The sequence below is a fragment of the Herpailurus yagouaroundi genome, unplaced genomic scaffold, assembly GCF_014898765.1.
Source record: "Herpailurus yagouaroundi ecotype Mexico unplaced genomic scaffold, PumYag 140, whole genome shotgun sequence".
NCBI lineage: Eukaryota > Metazoa > Chordata > Mammalia > Carnivora > Felidae > Herpailurus > Herpailurus yagouaroundi.
Window position 1 is genome coordinate 96,112,833 of NW_024412395.1, and position 15,649 is coordinate 96,128,481.

Genomic DNA, 15,649 nt, shown 5'->3' on the forward strand with positions numbered 1-15,649 from the left:
ATGTCTGATCTTGAGAGAGAGAGAGAGAGATGGAGGGATGGACAGATGGGTGGGATGGCGGGGTGACTAACAACAACTATGGTCATGGTTCATGGAAGGGTTAAATGAGAGAGTAGAGTAAGGACCCAAGAAATGTCTGTCCCTTCCCTTTGCAAGGCACACTGAGACTTCTCTTGCCTGGAAAAGTCCAGTGCCAAGCAGGCTCAAGAAATGTCTTGATGCTCTAGTGCAGACAGAGAAACCAGGTCTGACTCAATTATTAACCCTTCCCCACTGCTCTTCCAACAATTCAGTGACAAGTCAAAGCCCAGAGCAGGGACACACTGTCATGGAAACCCTGGTTGGTAACCCTCAGGGAGTTCACTGCCCACCATTGCCACACTAGCCCACTCCTCAGACTCTGGTCAGGACCAAGGCCAGAAGGCTTCTGTACCAACAAGTCCTGGCTTTAAATCCTCACTTTGCCAGTCAGCGTCTATGTTCCTAACCTCTTTTGGCTCTGTTCCCTCACCAGAAAAGTGAGGATACCTAGTGACACCTGTTCGTATGAGATTGCTAGAAGGCTCACACGCAATAATGTAAAGGTTGCCAGCTCGGTATATATTATGTCTCCCAATCTACCCCAAACAGCTCTGTTGCTTCTCAAAGATCTTCTTTGATCTCCCAAGTTCAGGACCTACCCAAGAGGTCAAGGTCTTGATTTTCATCCTCCTCACCCTCTTTTTTTTCTGGTGGGGCAGGTGTGACGCTGGAGAGTAAAGCTACCCTCTCCAGAGGCACACAGAGCACAAGCAGCTTGCTCCCCAAAAAACTTCAGCAAAAGCATTCCAACTAGCCCAATTTGTCCAACGATGCTTCAGCCAGGAACCCTTCCCCACCACCCCTTCCTGCTCCCTAATGTGCCTGGTGCAAAAGGCTCTGCCACGCCATTTCCATTTTAAACCAACACATGCTCAATCAACAAAGGCTATTTGGAAAGTAGAAAAACATAAAACATGACCTGCAGATACATCATCCACAGTTGACAGACAAATGTATTTTGATGGGATTGATCTCTGTTTCTTCAGAGTCTGAGAGAAAAAAAAAAAAAAAAAACAAACGTTAATGGGACAGAAAAAAGAGAGAGATGGCATTGATATCCAGGTTTTGCAAATACAACCGCTGGCTCTCCCTCCTCCGCACTTCAGTTACTCCACAGCAGCTCACTTGGATGAGCAGTTTTGGAGCTTCAAGCAAGATCCAGCCTCTGTCTTGTCCCTCACAGAGCACCCCTGTGAGTTCTCTCAGTTCGCTGATTGCAAATCTTGCTGATTTGGGAGAGAACACAGTACCCTGAGCACACAAGGCACGCTGCCCTTGAAGACGGCATGTGAAGTCCAGACGGCTGAGGCCGCTCCTGTGTTTGGTCTGGGTTAGCTTTGTTTGGGTCTGGGCCCCACCGGGCCTACCCTGACCACTCTGCCCGCCGCTGCTGACCTCACCGTGCTCTCCCGGCAGTCTCTAGCTCCTGAGCACCCGCCCACTCAGCGCTGGGCTCTGCTAAGGAGAGAGCACAGACAGGTCTGGACTTAATCCTGTGTTTGGGGGGAAAAAAAATCTTGCACTGGGGACCCTGCAAATCAAGTGCAGTCCATCTTGCCCCTCCCCACGTTAACGCGAGGTGGGAGAATGGCTGTGTGCACGCGTTCTTACATTCAGGCACGCAGGTATGCCGTCTAGTCAAATCAGTAAATCGCTTTGTGGCCTGCCCTTCTAATGGGATGATTTTGCTGCCTCTCTCTCTCTCACGGTGCTGGAAATGCAATGGAGATAAGATACGCGCATAGTTCAAAACAGTTCGAGATAAAGTCCCGTCCTACTTGTATTATTCAGATTTTTCTGGTTCCACTTGAGGCCTAGTGAGCTCCCTGAACTGCACAGCTAGAAGAGACGGGAGAGGGGAAGAGAGACTATAAAAGAGGTGTCCAAGTAGATGGCTTAACTAATATTAGTAAGATTAACATTTGGAGACACTTTTAATGTACTAGGTACTAGGCTAAGCATTTTAATGCATTTATCTCAATTAATCTCCACAGTAACCCTATCAGCAAGGCACTAAAATCATTGTCATTTTATATATGAGAAAACAAGGGCCCAGAGAGGTTAAGTAACCTAACCAAGGCCACAGCTAGAAAGTGGTAGGGTGGGGAAGTAGAAGACCTGGGAAGCCGGACTCCAGAACGTACCCCTGAACCACTATGCTCTAATACCTCTTAGAGTCACCCCATGAGACACGCATGTCTCCCTTCTGCCCCCACAACCCATTCCCCACAAGGAAGCTGGTCCCCATTCTGAGGTCCAGTACTAGAAGCTAGCCCTCACCTACTTCTTAACTCCCCAAATAGCCCAAGAGGCTGACAGAAGGAAAAGACAGAAGGCCCTCCAGAGAAGGAAAGCCTTACTCAAGCCCTGGCATGTCCTCCGATGGTACTAGAAAATCAGAAACAGGAGTCTCTGGTACAGGGAGGCTCTAGACTCTAAATCTCCTTTTAAAATAAGTACAGCCCCTCAAAGTCATAGCAGGAAGGCCCCTCAGCTCTGCCCCAAAAGAAAAATAATGGTCAAGGGAGTGGAAGTGAAGGGGGGGGGTGGGGGCCGCCGCTCTCATAAGAGCCCTTTGTGGTGGCTGCCTCTGAAAGGAGGTTTTGCTAGACAAGGTGGAACTTCTCAAGGTGACAAGCAAATGGTACAGCCTAAGCTGTGACCCTTTGCTCGCTCCAGAGCCACCCCTCCCCTTTGCAGGGCCAAGCCTAAACTGTCCCAAAGCCCCACCCAGCCCCAGCACAAACCGCGGCTTTCTAGTCTGGGGAGCGCCTCACAAGCGGCAAAGGGGCTGGGGGACCAAAGTGGTTTCCTGGGGGGGAGGAATCCTCGGAGCCCCTCAGAAACTTCAGCAGCAGCTCCCACTCCTTCTCCAAGAACAAGCAGCTCCTGTCAGCTCCGGCTCAGGGAGGGGACTCCGGCCAGCCTGTGCTGGGGAGACAACCAGTCTGAATGACCATCAAGCACCTCTCTCAAGTTCAGCCGCCTCACCATCCTTTCCCCAAACGGAGATGAAACAATGTGGTAAAAATCAGAAAGAAAAAGCGTCATATTTAATAACAACAAAAATCACAGCTATAAGGCAGGCACCTGGCTCTGAAAGCTCTGGATCCCTGCCCTGTGCCACGAGCAACTGTTCAGAAGTGCAGATTTCATTTTCTTTCTTGTGCCAGTGGAGAAGAGAGGACAGTCAGCTGGGTCTACAGGACACAGAGGTGATTTAGAGGACCCGCTAGTATTCTCTGTAGGACCTCTACCACTAAAGGGATTCTCTTTCACTCCAGATTACACGCCTGACAGCTGGGAACACAGCCCATGGCGGCTGTCTCCTCATGGGCTCCCTGCCCCCCCCCCTCCACCGCGCCTTCTGCCTGCTCCCTGTAGGGTAACACAGTATCCTGTCTACCCTGCAGAATCTTACTCTAGAGGGTGATGCACCGCCTCCCCATATACACATAAGTACACACACACACACACACACACACACACACACACACTCATGAGAGGGGCCTGATCTTCATGACCTTAGGTAGGTAAAGATTTACTAGGACACAAATCACAAAGGAAAAGATTGATAAACTAGACTACACTAAAATTAGGAACTTCTGTTCACCAACAGATACCACCAAGAGCAAAACAGCAAGCCACAGAATGGGAGGAAATACCTGCAATACATACAAGCAATAACAGACCCATTTCTAGAATGTATGAAGAATATATGGAAAACTCTTAAAAATCAATATGAAAAAGACAAATCACTCAAGAGAAAATTGACAAAAGGCTTGGTCAAATCTAAATGACCAATAATTGCATGAAAATGTACAAAACCCCATTAGTTATTAGGGAAGTTAAAACCACAATAGGGTGCCGCTACATACTTACCATAATGGCTAATAGGGAAAGGGCAGATGATATGTGTTGACAAGGATGTGGCAAAACCAGAAGTCTCAGACGCTGCTTGTGTGAGTACAAACTGAGAGTCACTTTGGAAGACTGGCAACATCTACTAAATCTAAACATATGTGTAACTACGAAGAGACCATTCCAATTCTATGTATGTATCCAGTGCAAATGGATAAATTGCGGAATGACCTTACAGTGAAATATTATCCAGAAATGAAAATTAACAAAGCACTGTTCTCCACAACACGGGTAAACTTCATAAACATTTTATTGCGTGAAAGAAGTCAGGCATAAAAGAGTATATATTATGTATATAGTTCCATGTATATGAAGTTCAAAACAGGCAAAAATAACCTATCATATTAGAAGTCGGGACAGCGGCAACCCTTTAGAGATGGTATGTACTGAGTAGAACTGAAAGTTTCTGGTTCCTGATTTGGGTACTGATTATATGGCCATGTTCACTTTGTAATGATTCTTCAAGCTATCTGCTTATGATATGGACACTTTTCTGTATATATCTTACACTTCAATTAAAACGTTTATTAAGGGGCGCCTGGGTGGCGCAGTCGGTTAAGCGTCCGACTTCAGCCAGGTCACGATCTCGCGGTCCGTGAGTTCGAGCCCCGCGTCAGGCTCTGGCTGACGGCTCAGAGCCTGGAGCCTGTTTCAGATTCTGTGTCTCCCTCTCTCTCTGCCCCTCCCCCGTTCATGCTCTGTCTCTCTCTGTCCCAAAAATAAATAAACGTTGAAAAAAAAATTAAAAAAATAAATAAATAAATAAATAAAACGTTTATTAATAAAAGATAAACCACCATGGAAAGCAATCTGGCAGTTGCTCAAAGAGTTAAATGGAGAGTCACTATATGCCCCAGCAATTGTGCTCCTAGGTCTATACCAAAGAGAACTGAAAACATATGTTCATGCAACAACTTTTACACGAATGTTCATAGCAGCATTATTCATAATAATCCCAAAGTGGAAACAACACGAGTGTCGACCAACTGATGAATGGATAAACAAAATGTGCCATACCCATATAATGGCAAATTATTCTGCCATAAAAAGGAACAAAGTATTGATACTTGCTTCAGAAGATGGATCTTGAAAACATCAAGTCAAGTGAAAGAAGCCAGATGCAAAATACCCCATATTGTATAATTCCATTTGTGTAAAATATTCAGAATAGGCGAATCCACCTAGAGACAAAGTAGTTTAGCAATTTCCAGGAGCTGAGGGATGGGGGGGGGGGGAATAAAGAGTGACTGCGGATCAGCACAGAGTTTCTTTTTTTAGGGTGATAAAAAGGTTCTGGAATCACAATAGCAGCTATGGCTGTACGACACTGTGAGCATGCTAAAAACCACTGAATCACACACTTCTGGTAAATGTTAAAGTATACAAATTGTAACTCAATTTTTAAAAGGATTTTTAAAAAAGATAAAGTCTCTGCTCTCCCCCTCTCCTCTTGCCATTCTCCATTCTGTTTCCTCTTTTAGGAATAGACGCTTTGTGCTCGCTTCGGCAGCACCTATACTAAAATAGGAATAGACGCTTAGGCTCTCAACAGGCTTGGACAACTTTTAAAGGGCTTTAATACAGTCAGTGGAGCAGACTCCTGCCTAGTGACTGAGTGACCGGAGTTAGCACAGAACAGGGGCAGAACACAGGATCCAGAGTCACATGCGCCCGACTCTGAAAATACGCCCCTCCCCATTTACATATCCATTTTAGGATCTTAGCTAAGTGACTTAATCCCTTTGAGCCTCAATTTTCTCTCCATAAAATGAGAAAAATAATTCCTATCAATGAGGGTTTCCGAGAGGATTGTTAAATGAGATAATGTGTGAGACGTATTAATCACGTTCCTTTGAGAGTTCCAAGCAATCTGTGTTCCTTGAAGGCAACCAGAAGAAGCACTTCAATCAGCTGAACAGTGTGGGCTTTGGAGTTGAAATGCTTACACTTGGATCCCCAATACATCACTTTATCTTGCTAGTAACCTTTGTTTCTCCAACTGTAACCCCAGGAATAATAATATTACCTGCGTTACAGAGTTATCGTGAGGATTAGATGAGATAATGCATGTGAAATGCTTGCTACGCCGCCTGGCACACAGAAAGCGCTCAACAAATATTATATTAACTGTTATTAGCAATTCAATCATTCAACGAAATTGTTGACTATGCCACACAGTGTGCCATGTCCTAAGGATAAGATGGAGTTCACTGCCTTCAAGAAGCTCATATTTTGGTTGAGGAGTCAGACCCATAAACAAATAATTGTTCTTCGTGGCCAGCCACACACTAGAGCCTTTGATTCCCAGTCAATAACACCAGGTCTAAGGTATTATAAAACAAAGCTGGATATGTAAGGAACGGTGTGGGGTGGGGGCAGCGGCGAACACACTAACCATGAATCAACAGTAGACCCTCCTCTTTTTTTTCTATAAATAGCCTACAAGAATCTAGATAAATAGGCATGCAGACTTCCTCCTCGGCATTACTTCTAACTGGCTAGGGGTTTAACAGCATCTCTTATATATCTATCCCCTGCTGGCTTCAAAGCTGGTCCCTTCTCATCTTTTAGATCTCTGTTTAAATGTCACTTCTTCAGGCCCCTGGACCATATCATCTAAAGTATTTGTCCTTATAGAACTCTGTTCTTTTCCCTCCAAACAATTACAATAATTTTCAACTGTTTGTTTGTTTACTAATTTCCTACCTCCCCAACCAAGCTGTTAGTTCCTAGAATTCAGGTTCATTCTGCCAATATTTACCAAGTGTCTACTATGTGCCAGGCTCTGAAGTATGTGCTGGGCATTCAGTTTGGGGGTACAGACATGACTACTTCGCTCATGGAGCCTACAACCTATATTCACTGAGCTTTGGGATGGAAGTTTTCCCCAATCCTGGCTGAGGATCTTCTTTTGACTAGCTCAATTAGATACAGGCCCTTGACTGCCAATCTCTCACTCAGTCCAAAAAACAAGAGGCTGGAACTCTGGGGACTTCTTAGTTCTTCCTTTTGCAGTCCTAGATTCCCATAACCCAGTAGAGTTTAAGTTAGGGCACACGGCACAACCTCAGAGCCATTTCTGCAATTCCTTATTTAAAAAAGCTATTCAGGGGGCGCCTGGGTGGCGCAGTCGGTTAAGCGTCCGACTTCAGCCAGGTCACGATCTCGCGGCCTGTGAGTTCGAGCCCCGCGTCAGGCTCTGGGCTGATGGCTCGGAGCCTGGAGCCTGTTTCCGATTCTGTGTCTCCCCCTCTCTCTGCCTCTCCCCCGTTCATGCTCTGTCTCTCTCTGTCCCAAAAATAAATAAAAAACGTTGAAAAAAAATTAAAAAAAAAATAAAAATAAAAAAGCTATTCAGGGCGCCTGGGTGGCTCAGCCGGTTGAGTGTCCGACTTCGGCTCAGGTCATGATCTCACAGCTTGTGGGTCCAAGCCCCGCGTCGGGCTCTGTGCTGACAGCTCAGAGCCTGGAGCCTGGGTCCTGCTTTGGATTCTGTGTCTCCCTCTCTCTCTGCCCCTAACCCACTTGCATTCTGTCTCTGTCTCTCTCAAAAATAAATAAACATTAAAAAACAATTTTAAAGCTATTCATATCAGTTTGCTAGGAGCAAAAACTGTTGGTATCAGGCAAAGGATGTACTGATTGGGATAGGAGATGGGATGGGAGGTGGGGGGAATAGAGGCAAGGGTCACCCTAAGTCCTGCGGAGAAGGAATAACTAGACCTAGAGGTTCTGAGCCCTTAGCACCTTTCAAATTCAATGCCCTGAGATTTTCTGATGGCAGCTTCCCACAGTCTGAGCTTCTCTATCACTGAGCCTGACTTCATCCCAAAGTCTGCTTCCTGCTAAGGCCAGTCTGAGGTCCAGGGATGCTGAATTAGACTCTAGTAAATATATTCTGCTGCAAGTTTTCTGGGAATAGGTAAAGGGAACACTGTTTTCCAGGTCTGGGGACCGGGAGATAATAAAATTCAAAGGGTTACTGAAAAAGCTGCTTTAAATTCTTTATTAAATAAACAAGGGTATACACGCATGTGCACGCACACGCACACATACACAGAATAAATCTTGCTTAATAGCAGGAGATAATTCCCGAAAGCAGGATCAAGGAAAAAAATCTCAAGCTACAGAAACAAATAAATTTAGTCACTTACTTGGCACCTTCTGTGAGCCAGATTATGCTAGGTCCAAAGAAATAAATGAATGATTATGGGTTCAGCAAAGTATGTTCAGTTCTATGATACAGGTCTGTGCCCAGTCTGCCTTGAGAGAACAGCATGAAGCAGGCAGGATTTTTCACCCTTGTCAGGGATTTCCAAACTCTGCCCTCAAACTCTCTGCTCTTAACCTACACTGGAGACAAACGGAAGAAATGCTATGGGGTAGACCTGGAGGGTGGAGCTGGGGTAGATATATGTCCGTTAATTCAGAACAGCATACTGAATTGAAAATAGGGGGGAGATCTACAGGAACCAGCGAACTAATAGCCCCCAGCCCAAATCACTGTTGCCAGATTGATCAGAATTAGTGGCATGACTGAAGGAAGGCTAGCAAGGAAAAACAGTGTCATGTAGGGAATGAGATTTTGCAGCTAAATCTGTGTGATATTGTCACAGGAAAATGAGATTCTCTGGAAATCTCTGCACTCAAATTCCTAACTCAGCCCCAGGTTAGAAGAATGCATGTCCTCAGCATTAGCCTCCCTTGCTCCTCTTTGAGCAGATAGTAAGTATCATGTTGTTTTCTGCATATCCTAGATGAATACACTGAGCACATCTATGACAGATTAAACATGGAAGCTATAATTTGGAGAAAATGCATGTGGAAAGAATGGCTCCTCCAGGATCCATGATCCTGGCTGGGGGAAGAAGAGAATTTTTTTTTTCACTCAGTATTAAAACTTTACTATTGGGGCGCCTGGGTGGCGCAGTCGGTTAAGTGTCCGACTTCAGCCAGGTCACGATCTCGCGGTCCGTGAGTTCGAGCCCCGTGTCAGGCTCTGGGCTGATGGCTCAGAGCCTGGAGCCTGTTTCCAATTCTGTGTCTCCCTCTCTCTCTGCCCCTCCCCCGTTCATGCTCTGTCTCTCTCTGTCCCAAAAATAAATAAAAACGTTGAAAAAAAAATTAAAAAAAAAAACTTTACTATTAATTCCAAGCTGTGTTTTCTTGCCATACTAACATGATGCTACTACTTAGACGATCAGTAGATCTCTTTCTGGATTCATATTGATCTATCCACATTCTACTGGTTCCTTTGACAACCAACACTACATACTTTCTTTTCTTTCTTTTTTTTTTTTAAAGATTGTATTTTTAAGTAATCTCTACACCTAACGGGAGGCTCGAACTCACAATCTAGAGATTAAGAGTTGCATACTCCACCAATGGAGCCAGCCAGGTACTCCAACAGCACACATTTCCTAGATAGATGATACAATACAAGTAGGAAGAAAACTGTTCTCTATATCAAATACAAATGACTACAAAGTACGTTAAGGTGGCCAAGTCACTTAAGCTCCCTTCTCTGGAGGTGTATTCTATTCACCCACATACCCCCATAAAAGGGCAAGATGAGGTGGTCAAATCTGTACTATGTGACCCAGATCTCCTGAACCCAGCTAATTAGACCAAGGGTGGACATCTGACCCAAGAGAACTCAATCCTTAGACCAATCAGATTCTCTCCATCCAATATGTGACCCAAAAGCCATAGAGCAGGCATTCTTTGCTTTTTTGTGCGTGCCATGGACTCCTATGAAGTCTGGTGAAGGCTGAGGACTCTTCCAAATATGTACAAAAAAACATACAAGAGGGGTGTCTGGATGGCTCAGTCGGTTAAGCATCCAACTCTTGGTGTCAGCTCAGGTCATGATCTCCCAGTTTGTGAGTTCCAGCCCCACATCCGACTCTGTGCCGACAATGCAGAGCCTGCTTGGGATTCTTACTCTCTCCGCCCATCCCCTGTTCACAGTCTCTCTCTCTCTCTCTCTCTCTCTCTCTCTCTCTCTCAAAATAAATAAACATTTAAAGAAAATAAAAAATAAGACATATAAGATTACAAAGAAAACCAATTAGTTAAAATGGTGTTTTTTAAAATATTTTTTAAAATGAGTAATACATTAATATGTATGCTTCTTTATTAATATATTAAACTACAAGATCTAGCTGCAGGCCTAATAACTTGTCATTTCAAACAGCAGTGAATATAAACTATATTTCTTGATAAAATTTCATATATAAATTATTTCATATATAAAATGATATAAACATATCTGTAATATCTATTGGTGACGAAAGTTATAGGCACTGCTAATGCTGTAGTGGTTTGTGTTTATAAGAGAAAGAAATGCCAAATTTCAATTACAGGTTAATGAAGATAAGGTTGCAATTTTCCCCTCCACCTGATTCACGAGTCCCTGAATTCTAAGCATGGATTTTCAAGGGAACCACGGACCCTTGGGTAAAAAAAAAAAACCCTGCTGTGGACTTTCACTGAACAACAGTGGATGCTTAGTTAGAACGGCCACGTAGAGTTAGTCCGAGTGAGCAACAAGTCAAACCAAAGCCACGTGCCAGTCAGTAGTTTGTGGGAGCAGAAGCAAACTGGCCAGGGGGCGGGCATGAGGGATAAAAAGTGATTTGAGATCTCTGGGAAAGAAGCCACCTTTCCAGCCCCTGTGAGGCATGGTTAGTGCCCTGAAATTAGGTACCAAGAGATCTCTCTGTGCCTTTTCAGTATATTCCCTTTTCACTTAAGCTAATTGATGAAATTTTCTTCCTGACAATTAATTGCTGAGATAGTATTTAAACAAACAGGGGCACCTGGGTGGCTCAGTTGGTTAAGCATTTGACTCTTGATTTTGGCTCAGGTCATGATCTTGTGGCTTGCGAGTTTGAGCCCCGCATCAGGCTCTGAGCTGAGAGTGTGGAGCCTGCTTGGGATTCTCTCTCTCCTTCTCTCTCTGTCCCTCCCCTGCTTGTGCTCATGCTCTCTCTCTATAAATAAATAAACTTAAAAAGGAAAACAAATAAGCTTACTGAGAGTTGATAATACACTATGTATATCTGTGTATATTAATATTCCACTGGATTATGAATTCCTTAATAGTTGAGACTATGTACAATCTTAATTCTGTAAAACCTGTAGCTGCTGGTTTCTGTGAGCCTGCTGTAGAAGACACTAATAATGTCCAGTGGCTCAAGGGCTCAAAGGGAGGGGGAGAGCGGCCTGTCCTCTGTCTATGTGACCAACCCTGGCAGGCAAACCTGGGCAGTTTAGATATTTCACTTGTAGGAGCCAGACAAAATGAAGCAGGATGAAAAATCAATGAAGTCCTGGAACTATCTGGATCATTATAGATGTTTAGGTTTAGGGAGGGCAAGGGCAAGAGGGAGACATAAACAGCCAGAAGAAGAAACCAAAGCTGTCAGAGTTCTTCTTGGGAAATGCATCTTAAATAGATATTCCATTTTATTGGGGGAAGGGAGGGACTGAGAGGGATAAACTGTGTCCTGATCAGCCTTCCTGTTAACAAAAATAACACTTATGGTCAATGTCTAAACTCCCATTAGACGAATGTAGGTCTGGGGCCACTTCTGTGGAGAAGGGAACAGAATGACCCTCAGGCTTCCCCAGCTGCTTTGCCCACTGTTTTCAACCCACTGAGGGTAAACAGGAAAGAGGGACAGGGGATGGAGGGGAATGGGGCTGAAAATTACTGTTAATTGCTTTAAAATGCAGTGACTGGTGGGTACACGGTATTTGCTTTATTATCCTTTATGCCTTATGTACATCATATATTTTCCTTTATATATGTACCACTATTTTATAGTGAAAATACTTTACTTATTATTTTTTTTTAATTTGAGAGAGTGCATGCACACAAGCAGGGATGAGGGAAAGAGGGAGAGAGAAGGAGAATCTCAAGCAGGCTCCACACTCAGCATGCTCAACGTGGGGCTCAATCTCATGACCCTGGGATCACGACCTGAGCCAAAATCAAGAGTTGGATGCTCAACTAACTATCTGAGCCACTCAGGTGCCCTATAGTGAAAATATTGTAAAAGACACAGTGAAAACCAGATCAAATCAAACATCAAAAACATGAAAAAGTGAAAATTATTTAACACAATATCTGCAGTAACTACCAAAGTCCAAGCATGGTGGTAAGTCCATTGAGGGACATGCTCTCCAGACCTGTGGCCAGTGCCTGGCCCTTCTGGTCTCTGAGTTTAAAGAAGGGCAAGGATTCCAAGGATTCTGAGATTCTAGAAATAAAAATTCTGGATACAAAGTCACTTTCCAGAAAGACAAGAAGACTGGCAGGTTGTGGGTTAGGAAGCTGAAGTGCTTGAAGGTCAACTGCTAAGCCCCAGTTACCTGCTACTAGTTTAACTCAAAATACTCATTCACAACAGGGCACCAGCTAACCGCCTGGCTGGGGTGGCAGTGGAGGGATGTGACCTAAACGTGTCCAATGATGCTCTAAAATCCAGTGCCTACCTAGGTTAGAGCAGGGCCTAACGAGGCATCAAAGAGATAGCAGAGGAGGATGGAGCAGAGACAGACGAAAGTGGGGGTTAAAAGATATGCTTCAAGTTAGACCTCAACTCAGAACAGGAGTGTGGTCGTGATGAGGGTGGGTGGTGGGAGAAGAGGGCTGGAGAAAGAGAGAAGCGTGAATCTGCACAGGAGTCAAGACAGGTCTGATGAGGAAATTTTCCTAAATGGATGTGATCAGGCCTGAGGCTAAAAGCTGCTTTCTGAGACTTCAGTCCCTCAGCCCAGGATTTCTACACTCCTTGTCCTCTCTCCTGGCTGCAGCCCAGGTACTCTAAGATCATTTCTAGGTATAGTACATCTCGTGCTCTCTTGGATCTAGGTTTCACTGAGGAGGAAGGATGCCCTGGTTACCTAATTTAGTGCTTCCTACTGATATACTCCCCACTTCCTTGCAGGAAGCCATAATCTTGTGGGTTTAAGATTCCCAGTGAGTTTGCTAAACCCCTAAACCCAGGCTCACTTAGGAGGCAAGAGAAGGCAGCCCTGACACCAGGCTGACCCTAGGGAACAGAAGAGCTACTCCAGGGTTCATCTCCAGGTGAGGGGATGAAGGAAGGACCAAACCTAGGCTCTGGTTACAGGGCATCTTGAACACCTGCTGACAATAAAACATTTTCTGTCAAGGCTTTGGCCCTCCAACCCACCAAAACAGAGGAAGAGGGTGGGAGAGGAATCTTATTCTCTCTGATTCCCACCCCAGGGAATAACAGCTCCAACCCCAATGCCACCCTAAAAGCCACTAGCCAGAGCACAAGGGCACCTAAGGGAGAATCTAAAGGAAGGACTGACCAAGGGTCAAGAGACCGTATGGGTCCCTTCCTAATAAAGGGAAAGCAGATAGTAGACATGGGAGAAAGGCTAAGGAGACACTTGGCCAAGCCATCTTTCCTCCATTCCCATTTGTATTATCTCTAACAAGCAAGGTAGCTTTTGGAAGATCTGTTGGGAGAATAAAGCAGAGAAGGGAAAGGAAGTAAAAGCCAACCATGATAAAAAGAGACTATGTAGCGTGTAGACGTCTAGCCCAAGAGGCCAGGTCTCCAGGTCTTGAGGAGCTTATCTTTCACCAAGAGTCCTAAGTGTTAAAGGAGCTCACCACCAGTGCTTAGCACGTGTTTCTATATCAGTACAATGCTTTACACCTGGTGGTCACTTAACGGCTGTCCCCTGCCCAAGCTCTTTCCCCACATAATAAAAACCTTAGTTCATGCAGACCCTTAGTCTGTGCCCATTTCTTGTGCCCAGGACTGATCAGGAAGAGCCTTACCAGAGCAGCAAGAGCCAAGAGTGAATAGGAATGGTGCCATTGATAGCAGGAATTAGTTTCTCAATCAAATTCTTAATAACCTGGGATCTAGTTCAGAGATAAGGGGCATGGGCACTATTATAAATGCAGCTGGAGAGGGAGCATCATCAGAATAATATTAAAAGAGCAAAGGGGCAGGTTTTAAGGCAGACAGGAAGTAAGAAACATTTTCACTGAGGTCATAAGGGGTGCTGAAGACAAAAAACCAGAGGTATAGTCAGTTAGACTATATCTGGGTTGGGCCCAAGAAGAGAAGCTTTGAGAAGCTGACAAAAAGTAAGAGGCTCAGTAAACCAAAACGTAGATTGGGGGAGAAAGGTGGAGACTCACTTACTGAGGGGCTCCTGGTGCAAAGCATTTTGCCTCATCCAGAAACCCTTCCTAAAACTGGATCCCAAAGCCCAGAAATCAAAGAACCATATTGAGAGAGGGACACTTGGAGAAGAAGGAAACATGGAGCTCTAAGATTTCCTTCTTTCTAAATAATTCAGGGCAGGAAGAAAGTGAGAGGGCCAACTTCTTGCTATTTTGGTCTTTTTTTTTTTTTTAATGACTTTGAACTTTGTATTGCATAAAGTTGGTAGAATTTTGCAAGACTAGTCCCCCAGGAGGGGAACACCTGATGAGGGAGAAGAGTTGGTAATAAGCCAGGAAAGATTCTGTAAATATAAGGTGCTGCAGAGACACACAAAATTACTGCTCATTGGACTCAACTGGGCAGTCACCTATGCTCTGTGATCATGCCTAAAACTAGATGGGCATTAATTCAACAGATATTTACTGGGACCCACTGTGTTCCAGGTACTGTTCTTGGTTAGTGAGACACAAAAATGAACAAAACATAAAACAATTCCAGCCCTTGTGGCACTTATATTTTAGTGGTAGAAGACCGGTAATATAAAATAGTAAGTATGTTGGTGGATGTTGCATTCTATAGGGAAAAAAAGAAAGAGTAGCATAAGGAATTGAGAGTGTAGGGATGGAGGAGTGGATTGCTGTTTTATTTTATTTTATTTTATTTTATTTTATTTTATTTTATTTTATTTTATTTTATTTTATTTATTATTTAATTTTATTTATATGTGAGGGAGAGAGAGAGCGAGGGGGGGACAGAGGGAGAGAGGGAGGGAGAGAGAGAGAGAGAGAGAGAGAGACCCAAGCAGGCTCCATGCTCAACGCAGATCCCAATGTGGGGCTCAGTGCCATGACTCTGGGATCATGACCTGAGCCAAAATCAAGAGTTGGACACTCAACCAACTGAACCACCCAGGCACCCCAGATTGCTGTTTTAAATAGGGTAGTCAGGGTGGGCTTTGAGGAGATGATATCTGAGCAAAAAACTTGAAGAACCTGAGAGATTTAGCTCATGGATATCTGAAGGACAAGTGTTGGAAACAGAGGAACAGCTAGTGCAAAGGCCTAAGACGGGAGTGTGTACAGTGTATTGAAAGAATAATAATATGGTCAATGTGTCTAGAGTGAAGTAAGGGAATAAGAGATTGTAGGAGAGGTCAGAGAGTAGTTATGGAGGTCAGATAATATAGGACCTTATCAGTCACTCAAAGGACTGCTTTTACTTGAAGTGAGATGGGTTTTGAGCAAAGAAGTGGCATCAACTGACTTAGAACGTTAAAGGATCAGTCCAGCTTCGAAGTTGAGAACAGACTATAGGAGAGCCAGGTGGAAGCACAGAGTCCAATTAGGAGGTTACTATAGTCATCTGAGCAAAAACTGAAGGTGGCTCAGATCAAGGTGGAAGAAGCAGTGGAAAGTTCTGTA

At 44.3% G+C, this 15,649-nt stretch overlaps 1 protein-coding gene across 5 annotated transcripts in view; it reads right to left on the reverse strand.

Moving 5' to 3' along the window:
• The window catches only part of NHEJ1 (non-homologous end joining factor 1), an 83,104-nt gene that overhangs the window by 8,767 nt on the left and 58,688 nt on the right, over positions 1–15,649 (reverse strand). The window contains exon 6 of one of the 5 annotated variants that reach the window (XR_005790547.1): positions 1,001–1,070. The exons of the other annotated variants lie outside the window; for them this stretch is intronic. The gene's annotated coding sequence lies outside the window, so the exon portion shown is untranslated. The remainder of the gene's footprint in view (positions 1–1,000; positions 1,071–15,649) is intronic. 5 annotated transcript variants of the gene reach the window in all.